Raw genomic sequence first — 10,676 nt, 5'->3', positions numbered from 1 at the left:
TTAAAATAATTTGAATTCACCAAAAGAGACCAGAATAATCCAATTCCCAACCTTCAGTCAGATTCAGTCTTTCCCTTCCTTATGTTCTCATTATAGTTTCTTCACATATAGCATTTAGTAAACTATCATTAAACTTTTCTGTATACATTTCTTATTTTCTCAAGATGGAAGGTAAAGACTATATCTTCTTTAACTCTGGAGTACTGCTTTCCCTGATACTATGCTTCTGAAATAGTTATTGTAGGAAAAATTATACTATACTAAAATTGATTAAAAAGAATAAAGACCTGTGGCAGAATGTGGCAGAAATGTGGTCCTTCAGTCAAAAGAAACTGAATTCTTCTATAATTGATAACATTGTATTTTAATTTTCCCACTGGCATAATAGGGATTAAATGGCCCTAAGGCATTAAAAGTATTAAAATGGTTAATGTAGAGTTTCACATTTTTAGTATATGTAGATTAATTGTACTGAAGATTGTGTATATGTAGCTTCATTTCTTCATGAAGTTTTCGGTCTAAATATGAGAAAAAGACTTCTATATTTCACATTAGTAATCGATATGAGCAACATATTATTTGCTAGAAACAATTACCATACATAGAAATAATTTACCAGTCTTTTACCTACCAAAATATATTGTAACTATTTCCATGTTGTCCATAATTTTAATTATCAGGAATACTTACTTCATTTCCTAATAAAAGTCACATTTATTGTAGAAATATTTATGGTTATGCCAAAATTTAGTATGATTTTTTTGTCACAAATAAAACTAATTTTACCTTTTTAACTTTAAACAGTTTTTATTACAGAAAGGTTGTCACATAATTAACTATTTCTCTGCATTGTACACAATTATTTTTATTCCCCACAGTAAGACTGCTTCCTAACTTCCTATCTGATGTTGACAGGTACTAAAATTCTAGTTTTAACAGAATAGTAATAAAAATTCCTCAGTGATTTAGGTTGAAGGCAGTTCACTGGGACATGGCTCTTGCACTGTTACTGGGAATGTACAAATGTCTTTTTACTCTTTTGTCTTTCACATATGAAAAACAAGATAAATTATCTGTAGGCATGGGCAGTGGCAGCAGTAAACCATTATATGTTTTCCACTGAAACTAGTAACTGATGGTTATAGTTATTTCCTTATACAATAAGCCACCTTTTCTTCCTTCATTTCCTTCAACTGACTTCTCTGAAGTTATTGGTGAGGAACGCTGCCTTGAGCTTCCTTCACAACTCAGTAACAATGGTTAAGCACTATTTCAGAAATATAACATGCTACCTCCCATACCAACTCCCGTTTCATCATTCTACCCATTAGAGGGTCCTTCTCTTTAGAACTTCCTGTGACTACATCTTCCGCTATAATTAACCAGGAGGCCTTTCCAGCATCATCCAATAAAGTACTTCTTACAACCTTCATTGGATCTTTGATTCCTTTATCATCAAATTCACATAATCTACAAGTGTACTGCTGTAACCAACTCCTGAGGAGCTTTGCCTAATTTTCTCAGCTATCACTGATCCTTCAATATCTGAATTCTTAGTAATGGTCATTGCAGGAATTTTGAGTGTTCTTTTAATAATTTCCATATCAATTTTTGATCTGCCTTAGCTTGAGTTATTGAGTCCAAGGCTGGAATGCACTGAAGCAGAGCACAAACACCTTCCAGAACAATGCGTTCCTCAACAGCAGCTCATGTAACACTGAGAGCACCTGTAACTCTTTTTATTCACTTCAACATCATCTGTCTCAACCAACTTTCAGCAAAATTACTCCACCTGAGTTCTATCAGATGATCATTTCACTTTATCTTTTCACATTTACTGGTTGTAATATATAATAGCTCAATGATCTCTTAAATATGTTTTGCAGTTTGAACTTTGTCACCTTTTTCTTTCAAGAGCATGGCATCACCTTTGGTCACAATGACCTCCCCAACTTCTCCTAAGTCTAGAGGCTTAACAACTTCAAGATTTAGAGTCAATCCTTCTTTTTCAAACACGGCACTATCAGAATAATAGCTAAGATTTTAATATGCTTCTTTCTATTTAATATGCTTCTTGGTCACCAAAACCAAGAGCTTTAACTGCTATAACTTGAAGACCAACTTTTAGCCTACTCAAAACAAGTGTATCTAGACATTCTCCATCAACATCTTTAGCAATTATGATCAAGGGCTTACAGTGAGCATAGGCAAGTTAAGAGCAGATATAATAAACTGAAAAGAAGAAATTTTCTTTCATTCAACAAAGCATAGGCATCTTGTAATTCACATTTCTGACATTTTGATGTATCAATACAGTATAGAGAAATATAACCTCAATAAAATTCATGCCCTCAGTAATTTCTAATTCATCATTAAATGTTTTTCCATTCTTTACTGTGATGACACTCTTTCTTCTAACCTTTTTTATTGCATCAGATATGATGTAGCATTTGTCTCCATTTGCAAAACTCCCAACAACGTGAGCAATTTCTTCAAGGGTTGCCACAGGTTTAGACTACCTCCCAAGTTCACCAATTACAACATCACCAGATACCATCACACATCTCCTGATTTTCACTAGATTAGCATCTTGGTTAATCTTCTAAAAGCCTTCTTTGGCAATAAAACTTGCCAGCACAGCAGCAGTAGCATATCATTCCCATCCTCTTCATTTATGCTGTTGGCAACATCTTAAACAAGTTTAGTGCTAATATTTTTGTATTTATCTTTTAAATCAGTGGATTTTGCAATGGTCACATCATCTCTTGTTATTTTGGGACTTCCCAAGCTCTGTTCAACAATCACTGCATTTCCCTTTGGCCCACAGTAACAGCTACAGCATCAGCTAAAAGGTGTACAGCGTGAAGCATTAAGAATAGAAATCTGCAACCAAGTTTACATATTTGGCATAAGTCTAAGTGTGATGAGAAGCCAGTGCCTTGGACATTGGTTTTATCTGGGGAAGGACTGTCAGTAATTGAAACATTTCTGCCAGGCAGCAGCAGGGCATCTGTGGTGAGTGAGGAAAAACTAAATTCCTTTCCCTTGTTATTCATTTAATCCTGAGGTAAACAAATTTAAATTTGAACACACTTGAATGGAATGCCTAAAGGGGTAAAATTCATCTCACATTTATGTTATAGAAACTACTTCATGCTCTTAGAACAGATACATTTGAACACAATTTTCTATTGAGTAAAACAGAATCAAAATTTGTAGTTGCAAATTAAGAACTCCTGAAGCCTACAAATAAAATGTGAAAGTTATATTTTAGGTATTATATCTGACTTATCAAGCAGTCAATTTTTTATCTACTCTAAGTTCTCTAAGAACTGAGTTGAAATTGACTTAATTTAAAAATAGAGCAAAGAACCTTCTGCACATTCAAAACTTAAGACATAAACTCACTCAAACAAAATTTGTTAAATTCACTAATCAAAGAGTTCCTCAGGCCTTAACCCAGACTAATGCTTTTGAGTGACTGAGCAATATCCTTGTTCAACAGCCTTAAGAGAGCCTTTGCATTTTTTATCAAACAATATATTGCAATTAACAATTAATTTTGTTTCAATAAACTTTATTTCCCATGGAAGAAAAACATGTGATATGTTTTCAAACAAATGCTGTTAAGAAGTGTATTAATTTAAAAAGGCTTTGGAATGAGGGCATGGCCAAAATGGCAAAGTAGGGAGACCCAGAGCTCATTTCCTTCTATGGGCACATCAATATGACAACTATTTGCAGAGTGACTGTTGATGAGAAGGACTTGAAAACAAGCAGAAAACATTTTCCACAACTAAATTTATAAATAAAGAACCACAATGAGACAAGAAGGAAAGGCAGAGAAGTGTTATAGTCAAGACTCACATCCCTGGGTAGGAGACCCACAAATGGGAGGATAATCACAACTGCAGAGGTTCTCCCCAAGAAGCATGGGGTCCAAGGCTCCCTGCTGCAGGAACCTGAACCGGAAAGATGAGCCAGCAGAACATCTGGCTTTGAAGGCCACTGGGGCTTGTGTAAAGGCTTCTACAGAAAGCTGTAGAAAACAGAAACTTCAGACTTAAAGGGCTCAGGAAAAGTCTCACATGCTCCAAGACCCAGCACAGAAGTAATTTAAAAGGACACTGGGTCAGACCCACCTGCTGATGATGGAGAGCCTCCCAGAGAAGTAGGATGCAAAAGAGAACCCCTGGGACACAGATGCTGGTAGAAGCCATTTTGGGGAGCTTGTTCTACCAAGGGGACACTCATGCTGCCAAGTGCCACTATGGAGTTAGCAGTAGGGGCTTACCAACACACCAGCCAGTCAGCTCCAGTCCTAGGACATTTTAGGTAAAGCAGCCATTCATGTGTGGGCCTAGTCCCTACCCACAAACAGGCTGGCATCAGGACCCCAGAACCCAACAAGCAGTGCCCCATGATGCAGCCCCATCTACCTGCAGGCTGCAGACAACTTGATGAAAGGACAGTTCCCGCTACCAGCATACTCACAGCAGTCAACTCTGTAACAGAAGGGCTCATGCAGCCCACATATGGAGCATCGCTTCAGCATAAAGCTCCTGTGACCAGACGGGAGCATGCTGGGGCCCACAGGATGTCTCCTGCATAAGGCTACTTCTCCAAGATCAAGAAACATAACTGACCTACCTAATCTGTAGAAATAAAAACAGGTATCAGGCAAATGAGGTGACTGAAGAACATTTTCACAAGGAACACAGTAAGACTCCTGAAAAAGAGCTAAGTGAAGGTAGAGATAAGCAGTCTACCCAATAAGGAATTCAAGTTATTGATTATAAAGTTGCTCAGTGAGCTCAGGAGAAAAAAATGGATGAACACTCTGAGTTTAACAAAGAGGTAGAAAATATAAAAAAGAACCAAACAGAGCTGAAGACTACAAAAACTGAAATAAAAAAAATGCACTGTAACAAATCAATAGCAGACTACATGATACAGAAGAGTAGATCAGCAAACTAGAAGACAGAGTAGTGGAAGTCACCTAAGCAGACTGAATTCATATCAAGTATCTTTTCAGATCACAAGAGTATGAGACCAGAAATCAACTACAAGAAAAAAAAAAACCTGCAAAAAGCACAAACATGTGGAGGCTAAACAATATGCTACAATATGCTACTAAACAACCAATGGGTCACTGAAGAAATCAAAGAGGAAATGAAAAAAAAAAATGCTTGGAGACAAATGAAAATAAAAACACAATGATCCACAGTCTGTGGGATGCAACAAAAGCAGTTCCGAGAGGTAAGTGTATAGACATATGAGCTTGCCTCTGGAAACAAGAAAAATTTTCAACAACCTAACTATACACCTGAAGGAACTAGAAAATGAAGAATAATCAAAACCTAAAGTTAGTAGAAGGAAAGAAATAATAAAAATCAGAACAGAAGTAAATGAAATAGAGACTAAACAGGTAGTAGTAAAGATCAATGAAAGTAAGAGATGGTTCTTTGAAAAATGAACAAAATTGATAAACCTTTGGCAGACTTATCATGATGAAAAGAGAGAGGGCCCAAAGAAATAAAATCAGAAATAAAATACAAAGGATTAGATGAGATTACTACAATTATATGTCAATAAAATGAACAACCTGGCAGAAATGAGTAAGTCCCTAGAAACATAAAATCTCCCACATCTGAAATCAGAAAGAAATATGAACAGACCATTTACAAATAATGAAATTGAATCAGTAATAATAAACAAAAAACAAACAGAAAAAAACTCCCAACAAACAAAAGCCCAGGACTGAAAGGATCAGATACCTTTATAGTAAATTCTACCAAAAACACAAAGGAGAGTTAATACATAGCCTTCTAAAATCATTTCAAAAAACTGAAGAGGAAGAAACACTTGCAAACTCATTTTACAAGGCCAGCATCACCCTAATCCCAAAACCAAACACACCATACACAGAAAAGAAAATTACAGACCAGTATCACTGATTAATATAGATGCAAAATCCTCAAAAAAAATTAAGGAAGTCAAATTCAACAGTACAATAAAAGGATCATATACCATGACCAAGTAGGATTCATCCCAGGGACCCAAGGATGGGTCACTATTTGCAAATCAGTCAATGTGATACATCCCATAGACAAACTGAGGAATAAATACATTATGATCATCTCAATAGACACAGAAAAACTTTTGACAAAATTCAACATCCATTAACAATAAAAACTCAGCAAAGTGGCTACAGAGGGACTACACCTCAATACAGTAAAGGCCAAATACGGCAAGCCCACAGCTAACACCATACTCAATGATGAAAAGCTGAAAGCTTTTTCTCTAAGATCAGTAACAGGACGAGGATGCTCACTATTACTACTTTTATTCAACACAGTATTAGACATATTAGTCATAGCAATCAGACTGGGGGAAAAAGGAGACAAGGCTTCCAAAATGAAAATGAAGAAGTAAAACTGTTACCATTTGCCAATGACATGATACTATACATAAAAAAATCTAAAGATGCTGCCAAAAAGCTATTAGAACTAAAACATAAATTCAGTAAAGTTGTAGGATAAAAAATTAATATATAAAAATCTGTTGCATTTCTTTATACTAGTAACAAATGATCAGAAAACAAAATTAAGAAAACAGTCTCTTTTGCAATTGCAGCAAAAACAATAAATCTAAGAAGATAATGCACCTGTATTCAGAAAACTATAAAACATTCATGAAAGAAATTAAAGATAACATAAATAAATGGAAAGATGTACCCAGTTCATAGACTGGAACAATTAATGTTGTTAAAATGACCATACTACCCAAGGTAGTATACAAAGTCAACGAAACTCCTATCAAAATACAATGGCATTTTTCACAGAATTAGAACAAATAATTAAAAAATTTGTATGGAAACACAAAATACCTTGAATAACCAAAACATTCTTGAGAAAGAGAAACAAAGCTGGAGGTATTATGTTCCTTGATTCAAACCATACTATGAAGCCACAATAATCAAAGTAGCATGGAACAAGAGAATTAATATATGTATGCATATGCATGAATGTGACATTGTGCTGTATACCAGAAACTGACACACTGTAACTGACTGTAATTCAATTTAAACAAACAAACAAACAAAAAAACACTATGGTGTTGGCATACAAACAGACACATATCAAGGGAACAGAACAGAGAGCCCAGAAATAAATCCACAAGCATACGGTCAATTAATCTACAACACAGGAGACAAGGATATACCCTAGGGAAAAGAGATGACTTTAATAAATGGAGTTGGGAAAACTGGATAGTTACATACAAAAGAATCAAACTGGACTAGTTTCTCATATACATACAAAAATATACTTAAAATGGACTGAAGAGTTAAATGCAAGACCTGAGACCATAAAAAATTTCTAGAAGAATCATAGGTAGTAAGCTCTTTGACAGGAGTCTTAGCAACATTTTTTTAAATCTGTTTCCTCAGGCAAGAGAAACAAAAGCAAAAATCAAAAATGAGAATACATCAAACTAAAAATCTTCTGCATACAGAAAATACTATCAACAAAATGAAAAGGCTGCTGGCTGAATGGGACAAGATATCTGCAAATAATGCATCACATCTGATAAGAAGTAAATATCCAAAATACCCAAAGAACTCATACAATATCAAAAAAAAAAAAAAAACCAAACAATTAAAAAAGGGACAGAGGACATTTTTCCAAAGAAGACATACAGGTGACCAACAGGAAGGTGAAAAAGAGGCTCAACATCACAACCAGCAGGGAAATGCAAATCTAAACAACAATGAGCTACCACCTCTGACACGTCAGAATGGCTATTAGCAAAAAGACAGAGAACAAGAAGCCTGGGCATGGTTGTAGAGAAAAGGGAATGTAAACACATGCAGTCACTATGGAAAACAGATGCCTTAAGAAATTAAAAGTACAACTATCATATGATCCAACCATTCCATTTGAGTATTTGAAGAAAACAAAAACATTAATTAGAAAAGATACATACATCCCTATTTTGTTGCAGCATTATTTAAAAAAGCAAGATGTGAAAGCAATCCAACTACCCATCAACAGATAAATGGATAAAGAAGATGTGGTATATATCTACAATGAAATATGAGACATAAAAAGGAATGAAATCTTGACAACTGTGACAACATGGAAGGACCTAGAGGGTATTATACTAAGTGAAATAATTCAGACAAAGACAAATTCCATATGATTTCATTTATATGTGGAATCTGAAAAATAAAACAGAGGAACAAATGTAACAGAAACACTCATAGATATTCACAGAGCTGGTGTTTGCCAGAGGTGAGGGTGGATGAGAGGATGAGCAAAATGGTGAGGGGGATTAAGAGGTACAAACTTCCAGTTACAAAAAAATGAGTCACACGGATGCAGGGTACAGGATGGGGAATATGGTCAATGATACTGTAATATGTTTGTACAGTGACAAATGGTAACCAGAGTTATCATAATGATCATTTAGTAATGTGTAGAAATATCAAATCACTATGTGGTGCACCTGGAACTAACACAGTATTGCAGATCAATTATAGTTCAATTAAAAAATTAAAATAGTTTTATCTGCCCTATGCTATAGTAAAATCTATTTTCCTAATTAAGCATTGTGTAAATGTTTTGTGTTTTTCCAATAACTATCTAATGACATTAAAGTTTGTTTCCCAGAGCCCAAAATGTCAAAATTTTACATATGTATTTAAGTGTGTGTTTATGTATGTAAAGTATATGTACATATATATTTAATTACATCAAAGTACTTTTTCCATAATTTTAATTTTTGTTTTTTATTCCCAATCAAATTTAAGCATAATAGGAGGGCAGAAATTTTTGTTTTCCTTTTCTTGTTGTTCATTGCTGCCTCCCTAGTGCTTAGGTCCAACCGTTGCACATAAAATTTCAGTCAGAATATTTTTATAATGTGTAGATAAAATATTACCCACTAATATCATCCTGTATCTGCCAACGTAGATAAGTAAATAAAAAAATTCTTGCCCCTCTACAATATGAAATTGATTTTTGCTGTAGGATGTCAAAAGTTAGTTAAAGTCTATGTACAGCCCTTCATTTAATGAGACAGGAGAACCCTCAGCTTTTGCAGCAAACTAGTCAGCAATAGGAGAAAATCATCCAGATATTGAAATAAGCCCCCTGGAGCTGGTGGATATCTGGGATGTGGAGCATGAAATGGGTCCATAAGTGAGGAGGCCGGGAAGATGAACTCCATCCAAGTGACAATGTAGGAGAAAGAAGCTATAGGCAAGTTGAAAGCCCTGGGCTTCCCAGAGAACCTGGTGATCCAGAACTACTTTGCTTGTGGAAAAACAAAAAGCAAAAAATAAAACAAAACCAACCAACCAGAGACACTGGCTGCAACTTCCTCCTGAATCAGAACTTTGATGAGGAATGATACTGGGAGGGAGGGCAGGCCACTCACAGCCCCCATCCTAAGCTCACTCCACAAATTGGAAAACAATCAGAAGCCTTAAAACAAAACTCCCCAAATTCCCACCCTCCTAAAGTGGCCTCATTCCCACCTTGGCTTGAGGGAACCCATGCCAGACAGCTGTCTCCTATCCCCTGTCCCAGCCCAGCCTCCTGGTAGGATTGGGCCTCTGTCCCATTTTCCTACATGCAGATGGAGAGATGGGTGCTTGCTTCCCCCTCCCTCAAAGAATCCCTGAGACTTCCCCACTCCTCTTCCAAGGAGAGGGGAACCTAGAGACCCAAACTCTCATCTTGCATTGGAGTGACCCAATCTTTCCATCTGGGGTGAGTACTCGGAGGTCCAAGGCCCCCTCCATTGTCTGGCATTGACTTTCAGCCCGCATCCCTTTGCTGGGGAGTGAAATGTCTGGTTTGTTTTGCCCGGGGAAGGGGTAAGATCAGAGCCGCTCTGAAAGTCAAGGCCACCACCTACCCCGGAATACAGCAGTGTCTCTAATAAAGGTTTCTAACTGAATAAAGTTTTAAAAGCCAAAAAGTAAAAATAAAAGGCGAAGGAGCCAGCTCCCACAGAGCAGGGTGTCTGTACGCGAGCTAGGCCAGAAAGCGAGACTATTACCCTGAAGCCGCTCTTGAGAGAAAAGACTTAAGGAACAGGCAGCGATGGTCTCCTACCTCACAACTGCTAGGACGGACGTTCAGCCCCAGACATTCGGCCCCAAGTATGTTTCCCAGAGCACCTCCGGGTTGCCGCAGCCATGCACCTCTGCTGACGAGGGACGGCGGCCTCTGGAAGCCTCTGGAAGCCTCTGTTCCTGCCTCGGGCACTTCCGGCTCCCGAAAGGCGCGAGATTTGCAACCTGCACATGCGCAGTCCACTTCTTCGCCAGCCTCTGGCGCAGCCTCTCACTCTGCGGCCTGTGTGCCGCAGCCCTTCCCTCGCACCTGACTGGGCGTCCGGGCCAGGAGCTGCTGCGCTGTGAGTCTGAATGTGGAATTGTAGAGGGGATAAGGGGAAACAGTAGTCTTGGAGGATTAGTGTTTGCAAGATAGGAGGAGATTCTGGCACCGGGGGTCGGGTGGGGGTGGGGGCACGTAGGTGTTTTCTCGCCCCAGGATTTCCTCTGATCTCTCTAGATAACCCGTGAGTTTCTTTTGGGAGGAGTGGTCGGGGTGCAGCGACTTGGGCCTGATTCTGCCATTCTCTGAGCCGCCTCTGAAGCTCAG

At 37.6% G+C, this 10,676-nt stretch overlaps 1 pseudogene; it reads right to left on the bottom strand.

Moving 5' to 3' along the window:
• Positions 1-1,164: 1,164 nt before the first annotated feature.
• On the bottom strand, positions 1,165-3,039 carry LOC116156561 (60 kDa heat shock protein, mitochondrial-like; annotated as a pseudogene).
• Positions 3,040-10,676: the final 7,637 nt, after the last annotated feature.

The sequence above is a fragment of the Camelus dromedarius genome, chromosome 25 (assembly GCF_036321535.1).
Source record: "Camelus dromedarius isolate mCamDro1 chromosome 25, mCamDro1.pat, whole genome shotgun sequence".
NCBI lineage: Eukaryota > Metazoa > Chordata > Mammalia > Artiodactyla > Camelidae > Camelus > Camelus dromedarius.
The sequence above is the reverse complement of the archived record's forward strand: the minus strand, read 5'-3'. Positions and strand labels throughout refer to the sequence as shown.